We start from the raw sequence: 8,639 nt of genomic DNA, 5'->3' as shown, positions 1-8,639 counted from the left end.
TCGGCCGATCTGGACGTGGCCCCGGCCTCACTGGCCGCTCTGAGGGCCTTCTTCATAGCTCGCCAGTCAACGTTTTCGTTGTTCATCTCGGATGAAGAGGAGAGATCGTCTGAAGGGAGATAATTGATAAAAAAAATATATAAAATAATAATATAAAAATTAAATAAAATACGAATTCGGAAATAAAAACCGACCTGAAGAAGCAACAGGCCAAAGACCGGCTGCTATGAATCGAGCCTCGGAAAAGGATTTCCAAGAAACCTCGCCGGCGCGCAGCTTCTGGACTTTGGGATCGAATGAGTCCGACGTGTAAAGGACGATCTTCTCTGCAAAACAAATGGAGGGGCGTCAGTTCGCATTAGGCGGACACTAACCAGTTCGCAGATCGCCAGTAAAACCCTCCCCTAATTACCACAGTCCGTCTTCCACTTGACAGAGAGACAGTTCTTCACCACCTTGACTGTCTTTTCACTGATCTTGAAATAGAAGTATTTCGAGCCCCAATTCTTGTCCTTGCCAGGGAGGTCGGTAACGATCCCTTGACGAGGTCGATTCAGCAAGTAGAAGCACATCGGATGGTGCTTCGAGTTGCGTTTTGCGACCAGCAGGCGGCCGAGATCATTAACGTCTAAAGATATTCCAGCCTCTTTAGACAATGGCAGTAGCGCCATCACTTGACGCACAAAGTTCGGACACATTTGGGCGAACTGTAGGCCCAGACGGTCACAAAAACTTCACAAATCCTCTTCAAAGCCAAAGAAGTTAGTACACGAAAAACTTGCAAAATTTGAAACTACCATAACTCTTCCGAATGGTGTGAGATTTGGAAGATTCTTGTCTCTTTTGGTTGATGGTTACCATATTTTTTAGAATATGTAGGCGTATCACTTTTAATGCCTATAAAAACTTCACAAATCCTCTTCAAAGCCAAAGAGGTTAGCACACGAAAAACTTGCAAAATTTGAAACTACCATAACACTTCCGAATGGTGTGAGATTTTGAAGATTCTTGTCTCTTTTGGTTGTTGCTTACCTTATTTTGGAGAATATGTAGGCGAGTCATTAGTTTTCTATCCCCATAAAAATTTTACAACTCCTCTTCAAAGCCAAAGGGGTTAGTACACGAAAAACGTGAAAAATTTGAAACTACCATAACTCTTCCGAATGGTGTGAGATTTTAAAGATTCTTGCCTCTTTTGGTTGATGGTTACCATATTTTAGAGAATATGTGGGCGAGTCATTAGTTTTCTATCCCCATAAAAATTTCACACATCCTCTTCAAAGCCAAAGGGGTTAGTACACAAAAAACTTGCAAAATTTGAAACTACCATAACTCTTCCGAATGGTGTGAGATTTTGAAGATTCTTGTCTCTTTTGGTTGATGGTTACCATCTTTTCGAGAATATGTAGGCGTATCACTTTTAATGCCTATAAAAACTTCACAAATCCTCTTCAAAGCCAAAGAGGTTAGTACACGAAAAAAAAACTTGCAAAATTTGAAACTACCATAACTCTTCCGAATGGTGTGAGATTTTGAAGATTCTTGTCTCTTTTGGTTGTTGGTTACCTTATTTTGGAGAATATGTAGGCGAGTCATTAGTTTTCTATCCGCATAAAAATTTCACAACTCATCTTCAAAGCCAAAGGGGTTAGTACACGAAAAACTTGCAAAATTTGAAACTACCATAACTCTTCCAAATTGTGTGAGATTTTAAAGATTCTTGTCTGTTTTTGTTGATGGTTACCATATTTTTTAGAATATGTAGGCGTATCATTAGTTTTATATCCCTATAAAAATTTCACAAATTCTCTTCAAAGCCAAAGGGGTAGTACACAAAAAACATGCAAAATTTGAAACTACAATAACTCTTCCGAATGGTGTGAGATTTTGAAGATTCTTGTGTCTTTTGGTTGATGGTTACCATATTTTGGAGAATATGTAGGCGAGTCATTAGTTTTCTATCCCCATAAAAATTTCACAACTCCTCTTCAAAGCCAAAGAGGTTAGTACACGAAAAACGTGAAAAATTTGAAACTACCATAACTCTTCCGAATGGTGTGAGATTTTAAAGGTTCTTACCTCTTTTGGTTGATGGTTACCATATTTTAGAGAATATGTGGGCGAGTCATTAGTTTTCTATCCCCATAAAAATTTCACACATCCTCTTCAAAGCCAAAGGGGTTAGTACACAAAAAACTTGCAAAATTTGAAACTACCATAACTCTTCCGAATGGTGTGAGATTTTGAAGATTCTTGTCTCTTTTGGTTGATGGTTACCATCTTTTCGAGAATATGTAGGCGTATCACTTTTAATGCCTATAAAAACTTCACAAATCCTCTTCAAAGCCAAAGAGGTTAGTACACGAAAAAAACTTGCAAAATTTGAAACTACCATAACTCTTCCGAATGGTGTGAGATTTTGAAGATTCTTGTCTCTTTTGGTTGTTGGTTACCTTATTTTGGAGAATATGTAGGCGAGTCATTAGTTTTCTATCCGCATAAAAATTTCACAACTCCTCTTCAAAGCCAAAGGGGTTAGTACACGAAAAACTTGCAAAATTTGAAACTACCATAACTCTTCCAAATGGTGTGAGATTTTAAAGATTCTTGTCTGTTTTTGTTGATGGTTACCATATTTTTTAGAATATGTAGGCGTATCATTAGTTTTATATCCCTATAAAAATTTCACAAATTCTCTTCAAAGCCAAAGGGGTAGTACACAAAAAACTTGCAAAATTTGAAACTACCATAACTCTTCCGAATGGTGTGAGATTTTGAAGATTCTTGTTTCTTTTGGTTGATGGTTACCATATTTTTTAGAATATGTAGGCGTATCACTTTTAATGCCTATAAAAACTTCACAAATCCACTTCAAAGCCAAAGAGGTTAGTACACGAAAAACTTGCAAAATTTGAAACTACCATAACTCTTCCGAATGGTGTGAGATTTGGAAGATTCTTGTCTCTTTTGGTTGATGGTTACCATATTTTTTAGAATATCTAGGCGTATCACTTTTAATGCCTATAAAAACTTCACAAATCCTCTTCTAAGCCAAAGAGGTTAGTACACGAAAAAAACTTGTAAAATTTGAAACTACCATAACACTTCCGAATGGTGTGAGATTTTGAAGATTCTTGTCTCTTTTGGTTGTTGGTTACCTTATTTTGGAGAATATGTAGGCGAGTCATTAGTTTTCTATCGCCATAAAAATTTCACAACTCCTCTTCAAAGCCAAAGGGGTTAGTACACGAAAAACATGCAAAATTTGAAACTACCATAACTCTTCCAAATGGTGTGAGATTTTAAAGATTCTTGTCTGTTTTGGTTGATGGTTACCATATTTTTAAGAATATGTAGGCGTATCATTAGTTTTATATCCCTATAAAAATTTCACAAATTCTCTTCAAAGCCAAAGGGGTAGTACACAAAAAACTTGCAAAATTTGAAACTACCATAACTCTTCCGAATGGTGTGAGATTTTGAAGATTCTTGTTTCTTTTGGTTGATGGTTACCATATTTTTTAGAATATGTAGGCGTATCACTTTTAATGCCTATAAAAACTTCACAAATCCACTTCAAAGCCAAAGAGGTTAGTACACGAAAAACTTGCAAAATTTGAAACTACCATAACTCTTCCGAATGGTGTGAGATTTGGAAGATTCTTGTCTCTTTTGGTTGATGGTTACCATATTTTTTAGAATATCTAGGCGTATCACTTTTAATGCCTATAAAAACTTCACAAATCCTCTTCTAAGCCAAAGAGGTTAGTACACGAAAAAAACTTGTAAAATTTGAAACTACCATAACACTTCCGAATGGTGTGAGATTTTGAAGATTCTTGTCTCTTTTGGTTGTTGGTTACCTTATTTTGGAGAATATGTAGGCGAGTCATTAGTTTTCTATCGCCATAAAAATTTCACAACTCCTCTTCAAAGCCAAAGGGGTTAGTACACGAAAAACATGCAAAATTTGAAACTACCATAACTCTTCCAAATGGTGTGAGATTTTAAAGATTCTTGTCTGTTTTGGTTGATGGTTACCATATTTTTAAGAATATGTAGGCGTATCATTAGTTTTATATCCCTATAAAAATTTCACAAATTCTCTTCAAAGCCAAAGGGGTAGTACACAAAAAACTTGCAAAATTTGAAACTACCATAACTCTTCCGAATGGTGTGAGATTTTGAAGATTCTTGTTTCTTTTGGTTGATGGTTACCATATTTTTTAGAATATGTAGGCGTATCACTTTTAATGCCTATAAAAACTTCACAAATCCACTTCAAAGCCAAAGAGGTTAGTACACGAAAAACTTGCAAAATTTGAAACTACCATAACTCTTCCGAATGGTGTGAGATTTGGAAGATTCTTGTCTCTTTTGGTTGATGGTTACCATATTTTTTAGAATATCTAGGCGTATCACTTTTAATGCCTATAAAAACTTCACAAATCCTCTTCTAAGCCAAAGAGGTTAGTACACGAAAAAAACTTGTAAAATTTGAAACTACCATAACACTTCCGAATGGTGTGAGATTTTGAAGATTCTTGTCTCTTTTGGTTGTTGGTTACCTTATTTTGGAGAATATGTAGGCGAGTCATTAGTTTTCTATCGCCATAAAAATTTCACAACTCCTCTTCAAAGCCAAAGGGGTTAGTACACGAAAAACATGCAAAATTTGAAACTACCATAACTCTTCCAAATGGTGTGAGATTTTAAAGATTCTTGTCTGTTTTGGTTGATGGTTACCATATTTTTTAGAATATGTAGGCGTATCATTAGTTTTATATCCCTATAAAAATTTCACAAATTCTCTTCAAAGCCAAAGGGGTAGTACACAAAAAACTTGCAAAATTTGAAACTACCATAACTCTTCCGAATGGTGTGAGATTTTGAAGATTCTTGTCCCTTTTGGTTGATGGTTACCATATTTTTTAGAATATGTAGGCGTATCACTTTTAATGCCTATAAAAACTTCACAAATCCTCTTCAAAGCCAATGAGGTTAGTACACGAAAAACTTGCAAAATTTGAAACTACCATAACTCTTCCGAATGGTGTGAGATTTGGAAGATTCTTGTCTCTTTTGGTTGATGGTTACCATATTTTTTAGAATATCTAGGCGTATCACTTTTAATGCCTATAAAAACTTAACAAATCCTCTTCAAAGCCAAAGAGGTTAGTACACGAAAAACTTGCAAAATTTGAAACTACCATAACACTTCCGAATGGTGTGAGATTATGAAGATTCTTGTCTCTTTTGGTTGTTGGTTACCTTATTTTGGAGAATATGTAGGCGAGTCATTAGTTTTCTATCCCCATAAAATTTTCACAACTCCTCTTCAAAGCCAAATGGGTTAGTCCACGAAAAACTTGCAAAATTTGAAACTACCATAACTCTTCCGAATGGTGTGAGATTTTAAAGATTCTTGTCTCTTTTGGTTGATGGTTACCATATTTTAGAGAATATGTCGGCGAGTCATTAGTTTTCTATCCCCATAAAAATTTCACAAATCCTCTTCAAAGCCAAAGGGGGTTAGTACACAAAAAACTTGCAAAATTTGAAACTACCATAACTCTTCCGAATGGTGTGAGATTTTGAAGATTCTTGTCTCTTTTGGTTGATGGTTACCATCTTTTCGAGAATATGTAGGCGTATCACTTTTAATGCCTATAAAAACTTCACAAATCCTCTTCAAAGCCAAAGAGGTTAGTACACGAAAAAAACTTGCAAAATTTGAAACTACCATAACTCTTCCGAATATTGTGAGATTTTGAAGATTCTTGTATCCTTTGGTTGATGGTTACCATCTTTTCGAGAATATGTAGGCGTATCACTTTTAATGCATATAAAAACTTCACAAATCCTCTTCAAAGCCAAAGAGGTTAGTACACGAAAAACTTGCAAAATTTGAAACTACCATAACTCTTCCGAATGGTGTGAGATTTTGAAGATTCTAGTCTCTTTTGGTTGTTGGTTACCTTATTTTGGAGAATATGTAGGCGAGTCATTAGTTTTCTATCCCCATAAAAGTTTCACAACTCCTCTTCAAAGCAAAAGGGGTAGTACACGAAAAACTTGCAAAATTTGAAACTACCATAACTCTTCCGAATGGTGTGAGATTTTAAAGGTTCTTGCCTCTTTTGGTTGATGGTTACCATATTTTAGAGAATATGTGGGCGAGTCATTAGTTTTCTATCCCCATAAAAATTTCACACATCCTCTTCAAAGCCAAATGGGTTAGTACACAAAAAACTTGCAAAATTTGAAACTACCATAACTCTTCCGAATGGTGTGAGATTTTGAAGATTCTTGTCTCTTTTGGTTGATGGTTACCATCTTTTCGAGAATATGTAGGCGTATCACTTTTAATGCCTATAAAAACTTCACAAATCCTCTTCAAAGCCAAAGAGGTTAGTACACGAAAAAAACTTGCAAAATTTGAAACTACCATAACTCTTCCGAATGGTGTGAGATTTTGAAGATTCTTGTCTCTTTTGGTTGATGGTTACCATCTTTTCGAGAATATGTAGGCGTATCACTTTTAATGCCTATAAAAACTTCACAAATCCTCTTCAAAGCCAAAGAGGTTAGTACACGAAAAAAACTTGCAAAATTTGAAACTACCATAACTCTTCCAAATGGTGTGAGATTTTGAAGATTCTTGTTTCTTTTGGTTGTTGGTTACCTTATTTTGGAGAATATGTAGGCGAGTCATTAGTTTTCTATCCGCATAAAAATTTCACAACTCCTCTTCAAAGCCAAAGGGGTTAGTACACGAAAAACTTGCAAAATTTGAAACTACCATAACTCTTCCAAATGGTGTGAGATTTTAAAGATTCTTGTCTGTTTTTGTTGATGGTTACCATATTTTTTAGAATATGTAGGCGTATCATTAGTTTTATATCCCTATAAAAATTTCACAAATTCTCTTCAAAGCCAAAGGGGTAGTACACAAAAAACTTGCAAAATTTGAAACTACCATAACTCTTCCGAATGGTGTGAGATTTTGAAGATTCTTGTTTCTTTTGGTTGATGGTTACCATATTTTTTAGAATATGTAGGCGTATCACTTTTAATGCCTATAAAAACTTCACAAATCCTCTTCAAAGCCAAAGAGGTTAGTACACGAAAAACTTGCAAAATTTGAAACTACCATAACTCTTCCGAATGGTGTGAGATTTGGAAGATTCTTGTCTCTTTTGGTTGATGGTTACAATATTTTTTAGAATATCTAGGCGTATCACTTTTAATGCCCATAAAAACTTCACAAATCCTCTTTAAAGCCAAAGAGGTTAGTACACGAAAAACTTGTAAAATTTGAAACTACCATAACACTTCCGAATGGTGTGAGATTTTGAAGATTCTTGTCTCTTTTGGTTGTTGGTTACCTTATTTTGGAGAATATGTAGGCGAGTCATTAGTTTTCTATCCCCATAAAAATTTCACAACTCCTCTTCAAAGCAAAAGGGGTAGTACACGAAAAACTTGCAAAATTTGAAACTACCATAACTCTTCCGAATGGTGTGAGATTTTAAAGGTTCTTGCCTCTTTTGGTTGATGGTTACCATATTTTAGAGAATATGTGGGCGAGTCATTAGTTTTCTATCCCCATAAAAATTTCACACATCCTCTTCAAAGCCAAAGGGGTTAGTACACAAAAAACTTGCAAAATTTGAAACTACCATAACTCTTCTGAATGGTGTGAGATTTTGAAGATTCTTGTCTCTTTTGGTTGATGGTTACCATCTTTTCGAGAATATGTAGGCGTATCACTTTTAATGCCTATAAAAACTTCACAAATCCTCTTCAAAGCCAAAGAGGTTAGTACACGAAAAAAACTTGCAAAATTTGAAACTACCATAACTCTTCCGAATGGTGTGAGATTTTGAAGATTCTTGTCTCTTTTGGTTGTTGGTTACCTTATTTTGGAGAATATGTAGGCGAGTCATTAGTTTTCTATCCGCATAAAAATTTCACAACTCCTCTTCAAAGCCAAAGGGGTTAGTACACGAAAAACTTGCAAAATTTGAAACTACCATAACTCTTCCAAATGGTGTGAGATTTTAAAGATTCTTGTCTGTTTTTGTTGATGGTTACCATATTTTTTAGAATATGTAGGCGTATCATTAGTTTTATATCCCTATAAAAATTTCACAAATTCTCTTCAAAGCCAAAGGGGTAGTACACAAAAAACTTGCAAAATTTGAAACTACCATAACTCTTCCGAATGGTGTGAGATTTTGAAGATTCTTGTTTCTTTTGGTTGATGGTTACCATATTTTTTAGAATATGTAGGCGTATCACTTTTAATGCCTATAAAAACTTCACAAATCCTCTTCAAAGCCAAAGAGGTTAGTACACGAAAAACTTGCAAAATTTGAAACTACCATAACTCTTCCGAATGGTGTGAGATTTGGAAGATTCTTGTCTCTTTTGGTTGATGGTTACCATATTTTTTAGAATATCTAGGCGTATCACTTTTAATGCCTATAAAAACTTCACAAATCCTCTTCAAAGCCAAAGAGGTTAGTACACGAAAAACTTGTAAAATTTGAAACTACCATAACACTTCCGAATGGTGTGAGATTTTGAAGATTCTTGTCTCTTTTGGTTGTTGGTTACCTTATTTTGGAGAATAT

This window comes from Urtica dioica, chromosome 7 (genome assembly GCF_054948205.1).
Source record: "Urtica dioica subsp. dioica isolate 48M chromosome 7, U.dioica_male_clone48M_v1_H2, whole genome shotgun sequence".
In the NCBI taxonomy this organism is placed as follows: domain Eukaryota; kingdom Viridiplantae; phylum Streptophyta; class Magnoliopsida; order Rosales; family Urticaceae; genus Urtica; species Urtica dioica.
This window is presented reverse-complemented; position numbering follows the sequence as displayed.